This window comes from Puntigrus tetrazona, unplaced genomic scaffold (assembly GCF_018831695.1).
Source record: "Puntigrus tetrazona isolate hp1 unplaced genomic scaffold, ASM1883169v1 S000000004, whole genome shotgun sequence".
Lineage (NCBI taxonomy): Eukaryota > Metazoa > Chordata > Actinopteri > Cypriniformes > Cyprinidae > Puntigrus > Puntigrus tetrazona.
The window spans coordinates 477,115-492,876 of record NW_025047684.1 but is presented as its reverse complement, the minus strand read 5'-3'; the positions used below and the strand labels follow the sequence as shown (position 1 = coordinate 492,876).

At 35.6% G+C, this 15,762-nt stretch overlaps 1 long non-coding RNA gene and 1 pseudogene across 1 annotated transcript; both read left to right on the top strand.

Moving 5' to 3' along the window:
* The first annotated feature begins 7,278 nt into the window (after window positions 1–7,278).
* Window positions 7,279–11,254, top strand: LOC122332126. The gene is made up of 4 exons (XR_006248451.1): window positions 7,279–7,294; window positions 9,564–9,647; window positions 10,233–10,312; window positions 11,201–11,254. It is a non-coding gene; the product is annotated as an uncharacterized LOC122332126 (long non-coding RNA).
* A 1,010-nt stretch (window positions 11,255–12,264) lies between these two features.
* LOC122332133 overlaps window positions 12,265–15,762 on the top strand; it is a 22,649-nt pseudogene continuing 19,151 nt past the window's right edge.

Below are 15,762 nucleotides of genomic sequence, written 5' to 3'. Positions count from 1 at the left end.
AATCAATCAATCAATCATTTTTATTTATATAGCGCTTTTAACAACACAGGTTGCATCAAAGCACTGTACAGTATAATGACAGGGATGTATAGTGACGAGAGTGACCAATTTCTTATTAAATGCAGAGACGGTCTCTGTAGTCAATTCAACGATAGTCACTAGAAGTTAAGTGTCCCCAACCAAGCAAGCCAGAGGCGACAGCGGCAAGGAAACAAAACCCCATGCATACAGAATGGAGGAAAAAAAAACCTTGGGAGAAACCAGACTCAGTTGGGGTCAGTTCTCCTCTGACCGGACGCCCAGCACTTAACTTCCAGTTCAATTTTAAACGCAGCTGTGTCAGGTAGTGTAAATGACTTAGTGTGTGCGTGTGCGTGTGTGTGTGTGTGTGCATCAGGATCTGGTGATCTGTCGACGGGCGCATCTAGGTGTTCTGGTCTCTGATGAACATAATCTCTGGGTGCTGATCCACCATCTAGTCTGGATACAAACTGTGAAAACAGATTGAGAAAGAAACAGGACTAATATTAGCGTAGATGCCATTCTTTTACGATGTCACAAGTACATCGTATTGTAGGAGTAGTGTTCCCGGTTCCAGCAAATCTAAGTAATGCAGCCTAAAAATCCTTTAACGGATTTGAATAATAAAAGGTGTGTTGGTGTGTTATGTGTAGGCTAAGTTAAAAAGATGTGTCTTTAATCTAGATTTAAACTGGCAGAGTGTGTCTGCTTCCCGAACAGAGTTAGGGAGATTGTTCCAGAGTTTAGGTGCTAGATAGGAAAATGATCTGTCGCCTCGCAGTTGATTTTGATATTCTAGGTATTATCAAATGGCCAGAGTTTTGAGAACGCAGCGGACGTGCAGGACTATAATGTGATAAGAGCTCGCTCAAGTATTGAGGAGCTAAACCATTCAGGGCTTTATAGGTAATTAATAAGATTTTAAAATCTATTCGATGTTTGATAGGGAGCCAGTGCAGTGTTGACAGAACTGGCTAATATGATCATACTTCCTAGTTCTAGTAAGGACTCTGGCTGCTGCGTTTTGGACTAGCTGAAGTTTGTTTATTAAGCGTGCAGAACAACCACCCTATAAAGCATTGCAATAATCTAACCTTGAGGTCATAAACGCATGAATTAATATTTCTGCATTAGAGGTTGAAAGCATAGGTCGTAATTTAGATATATTTTTAAGATGGAAAAACGCAGTTTTACAGATGCTAGAAACATGATTTTCAAAGGAAAGATTGCGGTCAAATACTGTTTTGTACTTTAATGTGCCATAACAGATCACTGCATTGCCCTCAGCTCAAACACGCAACCCAACCATCTACTCACACCTATCTAAAGTGCAAAACAAAGTGATACTGTATATTTAACACTAAAATCACCAGTAGGTGGTAGTAAGTCACTATTTAAATAAGTGAGGCGTCTTGTCATTCATTCAGTTAGGAGGCTGTAGTTATAGGTTATTAATCACTGACTCTCTGAATCGCTCAAAGCTACAGATTTCGAAAAAAAAACAGCTGTTGCTTGGAGACACAGCAGTTCTGTTGCAGATTTGGTTGGAACTATTATTATTTTGTTGTTGTTTATAATAAATATACATTATATTGTTTTTAAACTAACTATTGTTTTTTTGTTGCTATTTAAAATCAATTTCACCTTTGCAGTAATATGGATATTCAGGGAAAATTGGACACGTGATTATGTTGTATTTCCAATTTAACTTTATGGCATATGCTTTATTTGTTTAAGATTAATTGTTTAGACTGTTAGATGTCAGCGTTTCTTGTCATAACTATGCATAACTATTTGATTTCAAAACCATTTCTTGTTATGATTTTAAATCTGGAATTATCCTCAGAATGATCGTAAAGTGATTTTAAGCCTGATTTTGTGATGGCTGTAAATTATTACTCTATGAAATGCTTAATTTTGACTGGTCAGTCAAAATTCCAAGCTACATACCCCAATAACAACTGATAAATGCCAATAACAGACTCACCCTGGTAACTTTGTTCTATACGCTTGCTATACAATTTTTTTGTTGGATGTTTTGCGTTTGGTTAGCTAATAAAATATAAAAAATCTATTAGATTATTTGTACACTTTCTTAATTCTATCATCCTAATATCATGGACTCGCTCTCTCGTATCAAACTAACACAGCTACTGTCATTGTGTTTGGTACACTTGTTTGAAGTTCGGTGGTTAAGTTTCAGAAAAAAACGGCCTTTAAAGCAATGTCATTCCACCCACTTTGCGATGCTAGCATTCTGAATTTGATAGCGTAATCAGTGGCAGGTCAGTTCCCCTGGGTGATATTCACAATTTGTGTTGAGATATCCTTTCCCCCGGCAGGATATTCAGACACTTCACAGAGTTGTTGAAAAAAGAACTCCAATGAATATCTCAGAAAATCGGCAGAGATTATACACAGGAATAGCAATCAGAATCAACAAGTAGAATGCTTGGTAAGGCAGATAGTGTACACATGGAGGGCCTTGTGTTATAAAGTCTTCAAACAGGAAATGATCATAGAGAAAGCAGAGTGCACAGCTAGTACTCGGGCGAGAGCTCCCTCTGCTGGCTTGGCGTTACATACTGGCAGGTCGGTTTTTATTCATTAAAATTGTATTTGTTGCAAAAGTAGCTTTATAGAAAAAAATGGTCAGTGGAGACTATGGCAGAAATGGACAGTAAAAATAAAATATTGCAATTAATTCCAAATTCCATGTGGTCAAACAGATAATGAACACCATTAGCTGCAATATTTATATTTATATATTTTATGTTTTTTTTTGTTTTTTTAATTTTGGTAATATTTTATAATAATGTCCAGTTGTAAGGCATTTATAAGATGAACTAATCATTTACAAAACAAAACTGTGTTAATTTTAATACATGTTAATGTTTATCTATGTTTGTAGGTAGAGTTATAAATCATTTACAAGTGATTAGACTATGATTTCATCATTCATCATTGAATAATTTACAAAGCGTTACAAATGTTCACAAATTATTAAGTAATATGTTAACAATGTACAAATCAGTCTCTTATCACATAGCATATCATAAATAATCAAACATATACATGGTAATTGGTTAATAAGAGATTAGTTTATATATTATTATATATTATTATAGTGATATATTAATTAGTCACTGAAATTAATCAATTATTAATCAATTATTAAAATGTCAACATTGTACTATTATCTCATAGCGTTAAAAATACTCCATCAGTGTCAGAGAATACATCTGTCTAACTCTCAACCTAATCTAAAGTGTAAACCACTCATCAGTTGTAAATGTTTTGCTCATCATTGGTAGATCTTTTAACCCAGTGTGTACGCATACACAACCTGTAACTAGCATGTTTGTACAACTGACGCAGTAGTTTACACTTAGAATAGGGATGCAGAAAGCTTTCTAAATTATGTATTGATGTGTTAGTAGATAATAGTACAATGTTGGCATTTCAACTATTTATAAATAATTAGTAATAATATTAGTAACTAACTAGTAACTAACTATACTGAAAAAAATATTTAAATAAAAAATGAAAAAAAATTGTTGACTACCTTTCAAAATGTTTTTATTTAAATGGAACTAAAATATATTGTTTGCAATTACTTACCTTGAACAACAATTGTATATATTTTCAGTGTATTAACCTTTTTACTAAGGATTATTTATTGATGCTATTTAAGAGAAGTTAAAAGAAAGATTACTTTAGCATATTACTTTGCATTTTGTAAACGTATAGTCATGTTTTGTAAATGATTAGCTAATTATCATCTAATCATAAATTAATCTACAAAACATAGACATATTAACAAATCACTTTAACAAATCACTTTATTAATCATTTGAAAGAATAATTATGTTATTTAAATGATTAGTTTATTATTAACTAATCACTTGTAAAGGACTTTTAAATTAATTTACAAAACATGCATACATTATTACCATATCACATATTAATTGCTTATGAATGTTTTGTAAATGATTTATTCACTAACTAATCACTTATGAATACCTTGCAACTGAAAGTGTTACCAAATGTAGGTTGGAGCAAAAAAACAAAGGTCTTTGGCTTTTCAGGACCAATGTTGGCCACCCCTGGTCTAGAGTATGAATTTTCTAATTTTATTTAAAAAAATTAGCTCCTAAATGGAGCTCTGAGCCATTACAGTCTCTGGTTCTCTGAATCCACAATTTCTTGTCATAACCTCTTTGTCCTGTAGTCTGCTGTGGAGCTCACCTCAGAAGTTCACATCAAGAACACATAGGCTGCCACAAAGGGGGTGCTCATAAGCAGCCTTCTGAAACCTAAAATGATAAAAAGACACCCTATGGTAGGGTTGTCAAACAATTCCTGGAGGGCCGGAGCCCTGCAGAGTTTAGAGGTTACCCTGCTAAAACACATATACTATGTATGTCTGAAGTACTTGATTAGCTGGATCAGGTGTGTTTAATTAGGTTGCATCTAAACTCTGCAGGGCTTCTCGGCCCTCCAGGAATTGAGTTTGCCACCCCTGCCCTATGGTCCACAAGACCGCAAGTCAATATAATTTGTCCCATTTGGAATAGGGCCTTCTTCATCCAACATCTAAATTTGATATTTATGCACTCAATAGTGCTTAAAAATACAAATTATGACACACCATGTGCCTTTAAGCTCTGGTTGTTATAACAAGAAATATAACACTATATTGTGACTGATGGATTCATTGAAAGATTTAACAGAATTTAAGTTTATATTTTGTTATTTTTAATATTTTGTTGCCTGTGATGGAGTTTTCACCTTTAAGATTTAAAGGTTTGGTAAGTTCAGTAAAAGCCTTTTAACCCAATGTTGGTGTAATCTGTGTTTATTTAATTGCACAAACATCTATAATATTAAGTTATATTTCCTCATGAAATACTGAAAATTCTGTTATTTCAGGAAAGGCAGATGATAGACATTCATTGTTTAAATCTTTTAACATGGACATGGACACAAATGTAAGTAATGTTTTTTTCTCTGAGTAACTGAGTAATTTCTTAATTTAAAAAAATGAATATTAAATGGGGTCCAATAATAAAGTCGAATAATCTACACAAGGTGCTTCTGTTCTTGAAACACAGTGTTTCCTAAACAGATAAATGAGTATGCCTGCCATGTAAAAGTACAGCACACAGCAGTACTCTTACAACCTAATTTTATTAAACAATCTCTGCATATTTGCTATAGAAAATGTGAATGTCACAATGTTGTCATAGTGCTATTCAGTTTTTTTTTAAGGCAGTTTAGCACGTATTCTCAACCAGCTGCAGATTGTATGATCTGTAGTATACAGTGCAATATGACTTTAATACAGAAGTTCAATACTTCTGTTCATGTTTTAAAAATGTTTGTGTGGGATATTTATCCCAAGGCCTTTTAGTGCTGTCTTAACCACAGTTTGCGTAACAGCATATATCTTACCATATAGGCTTTATGAGCCTAAACATGTATATATAAATGCATTAGCATCTTTTTACACAGCAGGGAAGAGCACATCTATAAAATCTGTCTAAAAAAAGTATATTCTAAAATGAAGCTTATTTCTGTTGTTGTGTTTCTATGGTGTATTTTTTCATTATAGATTCGTCCACTGTGATTATGTGAAACATTTAAACTAATTAATGTAATTGTTGCTCTTTTGAACCTAGAGAACATCAGACTGCTTCTCTCCCACGGGGTCGCACTCTTCACACACTGACTGCCATCTCAGATGACACACTCTTCCTGTTTGGAGGCCTCAGTATGTCAGGGGAGGTCCTCAGTATGTCAAGTTTTTATAAACTACAGTATGGAAGAAAAATAATGACAAGTTCTTGCATTTTTAGAGGCTGATATTTAAACAATTGATTAAGCTGTGAATATTTCAATTCAAAACATTTCACACACACATAAATAATTTAAAAAATCATTAATCTGTATTCACCTTTCAGAGTTCAGTCCCAACATATTCAGTGTGTTTAAAAATATAATGTATAGTATTCAACAGGCAATTTTTAGTCCATTTTATTTTACTCCCACAAATTCACTTGTCCAAACTCGGTAGAAAATTCAGCATTGCACAGCTGGGAACTGCAGGAAAAGGAATTACATAGCAGTAGATTACCAATGCGTGGCACAGGCTGGTGTTGATGAAGTAAGTAGAGCAAGTAATTTATTAATAAAAAAGGAAATATTGTGCACTTTAGATATTCTACTAACAGTAAGAAACTTTGTAATTTTATGTCAACTAGCAATCATTAGAGTATCAGTAGACTGTCTGCTTAATATCTTCTAATACTTTGTTTTGACAAGTCAACTGCATACAACATACTGACTATCAGAAACTTCGTAAGTATGACCTATGAGTAGTATGATTCTACTCTAAACCTACCCTAAAAGTCTACTCTAAGAATTAGCTGACACGCTCTAAGAATTACTTGACAAGTTGCTTATAGTTAGTTGAATGTCTAAAATGGACTGTCAAAATAAAGTATAATTTTAATTTTAACATGCAACTGCTTTATATTGACAACATTACATTTTCAATTAAAAACATTTATTGTATTTATTATGGATAAATTTCAGAGCTGCTTGGGGCCCAAGTGTCTATCTGACAATTCCACCAACTGGGTTTTCTTCAGTAACAGATCAGTACAGGTGCATATTTAGGTTGATTTAAATTTTCTCTGTAACGTGAGGCAATTGCTTTGGTCATCATCGTTCTGTAACAATTTTTGATTGTTAAAAAAATTTGTTTTTCTTTTTGTACGACATATGCGAGCCAACTGCTATGGTCTTGCTGCCGAGGAACTAACAGCAGATAGAGATCATGCATTGGGAATCTACTGCTATTCCTGCAGTTCCCAGATGTGTAATGATAAACTGGTAAAATGGTAAACAATTGAATTTGTAAAGTGAAACTAAATGGACTGTCCTATATTAAATGCATTTTTAAACTGAAAGAATATTTTGAAGTGAACTCTGGAAGCTGAAAAAATATTATTGAATTTTTAATTATGAAAATATATATATTTTTGTAATATATAATGTAATGCAATGTGTTATTTTTTCAGTTCTTTAAGTTCACTTTTTTGACATTTGTAATTATTTTTTCTTCCATAGAAACAGGCATACCTATAATAATAACCATCACATATTTTGCAAACATTCAGTATTTATTTTGTCCAGGTGATGGGTGGGAATTTGACACTAAAACAAGAGAATGGAGAGAGAAAGACCATGCATATAAAGACAAGCCCAGGTACAATAGATTTAGTATTGTGTTATGAGCTGTAAGTGCCATTTGTGCAGAAACAAAATTTATAAACAAAACCTAATTTGTTTTATGCTATTTTATGCTCTGCTTTTAAAGTGCCATTTTGATGCTCTTTAATACGGTGTTACAAATTGTTATAGCTGCTGAATTTCTACTTTCTTCTTTCTTCTACTTTACAACTGGCTCTTCTAGCACAAACAATATTCAGAAGAATATATGCTAAAGACATACTGTGGCTAACTAAAATGTATTGAACCTCATGTATAGGAAAACCACCTCTTTGCAAAAGTACTTTGTATGTGTGCTTTTGTTTGAACTTGCGGTTTATTAGTTTTGTCGTTTCATGTTTCCTTTTCCTCGTTGTTAGATTGTTTTGTGTATATTTTAACATCTGTATATTCACATGTTCTTTGTCAAATCTTGTCCATGTTTGGCTGTATAGTGGTAGAAGTATAGTGGTACTTGGCTTGGAGTAAGGAACATAATTCAAAACATTAGTGAAAGGGCTCACACTAGTGCTGTCAATTGATTAATTATGGTAAATTGCATCCAATATAACGGTTTTGTGTACATAATATATGTAATATAAATGCACACATGCATGTATTTAAGAAAACATTTTTTATCTGTTAGTATGTAATATTTGAATATACTAATATATATATATATATATATATATATATATATATATATATATATATATATATATTGTGGCGAGGCAGAGGAAGCACAAGAGAAACAGGTGCAGTGAAGCTCTCGGAGGGTGTATTTATTAGACAATACACAGAAGGTGCCCGGTGAGTCCGTGCAGAGGAGTGCGTGGTGAGTCCGGGGTGGTGTAGCGGTGAATCCGGTGAGTGCAGCGGTGAGTCGCCTCGGTGCTTCCTGCTTAGAAACGTGAGGAGTCCACTGTGAGGTAGTAGGGGAAGTAGCTCAGGCAGGCCCGTCACGTTGTAGCTTCTGGGAGACAAAGAAAGAGACAACAGGTTAGCGTGCGTTTCCGGAGTCTCGTGGCTCACTGAAGCCGTCGCCTGGCCGGGCTTATCTGGCCCGCGGCTGATGAGCTCCAGGTGTGTCGAATCCGTCGTTGAGTGGCTGGTGTAGGTGTTCCAGGTTTGTTCCCAGGGCAACGCTTGATCAATCTCCGGACGCTCGTCACAATATATTTATTTATATATATATATATATACACACACACACACTGCATATGTTTGTATTTAGATATACATAATAGATGAACAGTACACACACTTATTTTGGAAGCAGTTAATCATGATTAATCATTTGACAGCACTAGATCACACAGCATCAGAAGGAAGTTTGCAGCTCGCAGCATTGGATAGGTAGGCATGTATGGTGGATGTTATTATTTTTGTGGGATTTTAAGAGTATAGCATGACATTAAAAGTACCATAGAAAATGAGAAAGAAAAATAGTATTGGTATCAGAGAGTACCTTGAAGAAAATACTCATACTCGTGACTCTGTCTTTAAAAATGGTTTTGGTGCTTCTCTGGTTTGAATCCACCAATTTTTCATGTAAGCAATCATATTCAAAAAGTATGAGAGAGACTCAAACATTCTTAGAAAAAGTATTATGTACTGGTGGGACAAAGATTACCTTTACCAAAGTCACAGAAAGGCTAAAGTTTGGAGAAAGAAAGGATCTGCTCATGATCCCAAACATACAAGCTGTCATGATTGGCTTGCATGGCTTCTTCTGAAAAGGGCTCATTGATCTTTGTTGTTTATATAATACATGGCAGCAGCAAAATGAACTCAGAAGCCTACAGAAACATTTTGTCAAAGCAATTTAAAGAAAGATACAACCAAACTTATTGGGAGATCCTTCATCAGCAGCAAGATACCCAAAACACAATTGCAAAATAACATCGAGGAAAGAAGTGGAATGTTTTAGACTGGCCAAGTCAATCTCCAGACTTAAAGCTGCCTTTTAGCTGCTAAAGAGGATTCTAAAGTGAGTAGCCCTCAGAAACAAACATCAGGTAAAGAGGTTGGAAAAAATTATATATATATATATATATAATATTTTTTTAATCTACTGGTCAAATCTATTGGTTGAATCTACAGGCAATAATATGTAATACAAATAAATAATGGAAAAAATATCAGTTAGTAGCAACCCAATTAAAAAGCAGAGACAGCTGATTTTATCAAATGGATCAAACAAATTGTAGAATGACAGTGATATAGATTAGTATTGCATAAGTAAGTTGTACCTATTTCTCCCTCAGGTTATGGCACTCTGCTGATAAGGGAGAGATGGTGATGTAGTCATTTTTGGAGGAAGCCAGACCTACCTCTTTTTAATAGATTCGGTATGTACAGCTTAATCTATTTGTGTTTGTGATGTACTGAAGATTAATAGATACATTTACATCTTCATCACTGGAATATTCAGAGACTCTGATTCTACTTTTAAAAGATTTATGGGCTCTCTTTAGTTCCAACCATAACCCTTGGCCTCTGATCAGTACATCCATGTTCACTGCAAAAAGAAGTGCATGCAGATTAAGTAGGGCTAAAAAAGTATTGGACTTACTTTAGTTAAAGTATTTATCCAAGATCATGGATTGGTTTAACCATTGTTTGATGAGTCACATTCAAACAGATCAATCAATCAATCAATCATTTTTATTTATATAGCGCTTTTTAACAACACAGGTTGCATCAAAGCACTGTACAGTATAATGACAGGGATGTATAATGACGAGTGACCAATTTCTTATTAAATGCAGAGACGGTCTCTGTAGTCAATTCAACGATAGTCACTAGAAGTTAAGTGTCCTCAAACCAAGCAAGCCAGAGGCGACAGCGGTAAGGAAACAAAACCCCATGCATACAGATGAACCTGATCTAATGCAATTAATAGCAACATTTCTAAATATTCTTTTCCTCTGTAGGTTGCAGTTCTCAGGTCTCCCTCTCAGAATCACTGTGCAGATTTACTGGTATTCCAGACTCAACCATACTCCCTGTCAAGGTAAAAAAAAAGATATATGCCCACTATAACAAACAATCTTTTTTTTTAAAAGAATTTATTTATGCCTATAGTTGTTTAATAAGAAATATAGAACAGGTTAGATGACATATTGAATTTAACAGAATGAAAGCCTTTAGTTGATAGATTTATGGCCATTTCACACTGCACAACTAAGCAGATGTAAAAATGCACAGTTTCACAGATAGGGCTTAATTTAAAGGAATAATTCACCCAACAATGAAAATTATACCATAACCCACTCACCCCCAAGCCATCCTTAACTTTCTACTTTCAGACAAACCTGACTTTTAAAAAAAAAATTATACTGGCTTTGTAAAGCTGGTGGAAAGTGGACATTTTTTGAAGCTCCCTAAATCGGATATATCCGCAAGTACTGCAGGGTGTTACAGTCAATGGCATGCACTGTATATAGTACTAGATCATGTAATTTTCAACTTTTTAAATAAAGACATTTCATCAGATGAACAATCAATATATTGTTTACATTTTTTCAACTGGAGCTACACAAAAATCTTTACTTATCACACAATTTGTGGAAACCTGATACCCGAACACCAGAACAACCCACCAAATATGCAAAACCATAAAATAATTATTGGCTTTTGATTTTTTATTTTATAAAGCACCTTTGCTTAACACAATACACAATTCAATACACAATCTACCGGGAACAACTATCTCAACTTCCTAACCAATCATAACCATATCAACAGTGCCTCAAACTAACACTCATTGCTTTACTTAACACCGACTGATCATGGTTTTAGAATAGGCCTATAAATACAGAGTTACATGTAGTTGATGTATTTCCTCTCTTCGCTCTTACCCTAGAACTATTATTCAATACATTTTTATCTTTCTTTACAGATTATGTGAAGACTGCATAGGAAAACAAATATTTTCTGTTCAAGAGCAGGCTTTCTGTTACCAGCCAAGCTTCAGAAGACAATTGACAAAAGGATATCCTACTTCAGGAAAATTGCCCAAAATATAGATGCAGGTTCATAGTTTTATAAGGATGGTCCTGGATTGTTTTGCAAATATATCTGTCCAAGAAATCTACTGTAACACTTTCTATGAAGCCTGTATTTGTACTGCATTATAAGGTTGTTCTTAAGGTATTGTAATAAATACATATGGCATTATAAACAATAGCTTTATAGTATGTTGTGTCATCTTGTGAATAGTCACAAGAACAGTTTTAATGTGTTATAATATATTTTTTAATATTTGTGTGTAGGCACTTCTAACCTTTCTGAAGTAGAAATTTGTAAGGGACTGGTCTATGTTCAGAAACAAAATACCTTGTGATGTTGGATTAAGGCCTCTATGATTACACGTGTACTTTTTTTACTATTTGTTGTCTAAATAAAAGTTTGTTTAACTTTTTAACTGAGTTTTACTTCAATAAGATATATATACAACTACAAATGATACTCACATAGAAACAAATTGTGTAAAATGTGTAAATCACAAAATCACACACACTTTACAGTTCTCACACTTGTCCCCTGTAGCCAGAGGAAGACCAGCATTTCGGGGTGGATGGGTGTGCTATCTAGAGGATAGATTTCAAAGCGTGTCTCATAGACCTTGATGTCCCTATAAGAACAGTCCCACAACAGAACACAAACGGCAGCGAATCTGTGAAATTATAGATGCTGCACTAAGCGGTCTCGGTTAAAGGTGGCTTTGAAGGAGCTCGCGATGTTAAACCGTGATTATGACCTTGCCTTTCTAGAATATCTCATGCCCTCATGAGATTATTCTCTAAACTGGCTCCACTACTGTGGTACTAGCAAAGCATTTAGCTGAACACTACCGGGAACACTGAGCTAATTGGTGACACCAAACTGTGTTGCAGGATTCTATTCTCTGCCCTATATTGTCTCCACCATTTATTACCATCCTCTGTGAACCAAAGTTAGAGGATGGCTAGTGATACTGCCTAGTTTGTCATAGCCTGTCTGACCACAGGTTTTACTTCTCTTCTGGGGCATAACGTGGACAGGCTGTACTGGATCTCTTCGGGGCACTCTCTCTGCAACTCTCTCCCCTTCTAGATCTGGATCTCCTGCTTCAGCTGTATTTGATTCTTCAGGGAGCAAAAGATACAGTATCATTAGCAGAGGGTCCAGGTAAGTCAATTTTACCTGTAGGTAGCCTTTCCCACAGAAGGTGTAAATGGGACACTGCCTTTTGTTTGTGGCTGGTTTTCCACCCAGTCTTGGTAAAACTCCTCTTCACTTTCGGAGTCACTCCTGATTGTTTAACACCAGTGTCACACTGCTCACTCCTAATCACCCATTTCCCTGTTTTCTCTTTACAGACCGGGGTGCTCTCAATAATGCAGAAGCTGTCTGTCTCACATCCTCCTGATTGCAAGATATGGTCTCTGCAGAGTTTGTACACTTCCCACACCACTTTCAGATTCAGGCGATACATCTGTCATTTTTTTTGAGCTTTTCAACTACTAGGTAAGGAATCAGAGACCACTCTCAAAATCTTGCCCCTGATCTGAATGGATATGAGAATAAATGTGAGGGATCACACCAGGTTTTAAAATTGTAAGGGGCTCACACCAGCACAAACAAAGTTTAAAGGAGGGAAAAAATGCTTTTAATAAAGAGCCAAAATATATATTAACACACAGAATTATCAAATCAATAAGCAGGCCTTATAAAACAAAAATAACATAAAAAATACAGAGAACAGAAAAACTACTGGCAACTCAGAGACGACACAACTCAAGCCAACCAAATTCTCACCCCATAATGACAGAGCACTTACAGACGTGGACAAATTGTTGGTACCCTTTGGTCAATGAAAGAAAAAGTCACAATGGTCACAGAAATAACTGTTATCTGACAAAAGTAATAATAAATAAAAATTCTATAAATGTTAACCAATGAAAGTCAGACATTGTTTTTCAACCATGCTTCAACAGAATTATTTAAAAAATAAACTCACGAAACAGGCATGGACAAAAATGATGGTACCCTCTAGAAAACACTGAAAATAATGTGACCAAAGGGACATGTTAATCTCAAGGTGTGTCCACTAATTAGCATCACAGGTGTCTCACAACCTTGTAATCAGCCATTGGGCTCATATATATGGCTCCAGGTAATCACTGTGTTGTTTATGATATGGTGTGTACCACACTGACATGGACCAGAGGAAGCAAAGGAAAGAGTTGTCTCAAGAGATCAGAAAGAAAATTATAGACAAGCATGTTAAAGGTAAAGGCTATAAGACCATCTCCAAGCAACTAGATGTTCCTGTGACTACAGCTGCACATATTATTCAGAAGTTTAAGATCCATGGGACTGTAGCCAACCTCCTGGACGTGGCCGTGAGGAGGAAAATTGATGACAAATCTAAGAGACGGATAATCCGAATGGTAAATAAAAAGAGCCTAGAAAGACTTCTAAAGAGATTCAAGGTGAACTTCATGCTCAAGGAACATCAGTGTCAGATCGCATCATCCACGTTGTTTGAGCCAAAGTGGACTACATGGGAGACGCACCAAGGAGGACACCATTGTTGAAAACGAATCATAAAAAAAGCAAGACTGGAATATGCCAAACTACATGCTGACAAGCCACAAAGCTTCTGGGAGAATGTCCTGTGGACAGATGAGACAAAATCGGTTTTTGCCAAGGCACATCAGGCTGTATGTTCACAGACGAAAAAATGAAGCATATCAAGAAAAGAACACTGTCCCTACTGTGAAACATGGAGGAGGCTCTGTTATGTTCTGGGGCTGCTTTAAGGCACCTGGCACAGGGTGTCTTGAATCTGTGCAGGGTACAATGAAATCTCAAGACTATCAAGGAATTCTAGAGAGAAATGTACTAGCCAGTGTCAGAAAGCTTGGTCTCAGTCGCAGGTCATGGGTCTTGCAACAGGACAATGACCCAAAACACACCGCTAAAAACACCCAAGAATGGCTAAGAGGAAAAATTGACTATTGTAAAGTGGCCTCTATGAGCCCTGACTCAATCCTATTGAGCATCTTTGGAAGGAGCTGAAACATGCAGTCTGAAAAGGCACCTTCAAACCGGACACAACTGGAGCAGTTTGCTCATGAGGAGGGGCCAAAATACTGCTGCTGAGAGGTGCAGAAGTCTCATTGACAGTTATAGGAAGCGTTCTGATTGCAGTGATTAAGCCTCAAAAAGGTTGCGCAATGTAAAATATAAGTTAGGGTACCATCATTTTTGTCCAGGCTCTGTTTCATGAGTTTATTTTTTTATAATTCTGTTGGCTTACATGCTGAGGCAAACACAGTCTGACTTCTTCATTGGTTAACATTTATAGAATTTTTATTTTATTATTACTTTTGTCAGATTAAAGTTATTTCTGTGGGACCATTGTGAGTTTTTCTCATTGACAAAGGGTACCAACAATTTGTCCACGCTCAGAAGTACAAAAGGACTAATACAAAAGGACATTAGAAACAAGGAGGGAAACAGCAGGAAATCAATATTTTAAATACTTAGCATAAATCTAACAACAACAATCATTTTATAACAATTGCTTAGATAAACTGGCAAATAGAAAGAAATATAGCAAAAAGAAAAAATAAGATTAACAAATAATTCAAGACCAAGACCACATCAGTGTACCCCACATGATGGAACAAGCCAAAGGAACTAGTAAGAGAGCCGTGGTGGCGGGTCGCCTTTAAACTGGCTTATATAAAGGAACAGCCGTAATTTCCACCACTTCTACACCACCCGCACATGGTAAGTTAAACTCAAAGAAATATATATTAAACAAAATAAACACAGAAACAACTTGTGTGCACCTAAACGTGTTAACTGCTGTAAATAAATAGACTAATAAACTGTGTATGAGTCTTTATTTCAAATAATAATAATGAACCATTTAAACAAAATGAATAAAAAATAGATTAGTGCATTAGGTACTGTGTATTTCTCACCCGACAAGGAATGTGCGGCCACCGCATGTACATTACAGTAAACCATGTAAGAACAAAGAACTTATCACATAGGTTCTGGCCATAGTCAGAGCTTTTTATCTGTGAATGAGAATGTTACCAGATGCCTGGGTTCAAGCTGAGTGAGTCTTTCAGGGGAATGGTTCCACAATTCTTGATATACTGCTCAATATGTTGGGACATCTAAATAATGTTAGACATCTTAGGAGTGCAGCCATTTTCTATAATTCCCAAATGTCCTGAATCATCGTGGTATAGCTTACGAACCCAGTAGCATTTTCAGGAAGGAAGGGGGTTGTGCAACCTTTGTCTTCTAGAGGAACTTCGTACAGTAGAAAGCATTCTGCATTTAGCTTTAATCCTGTAGCTGTAGCTGTGCAGCATAATCATTGGGACTCTAATGAGGTAACTATTTCCTGACTCTTATCACTCACTTGACATCACCAATGATAGGACCTCATCT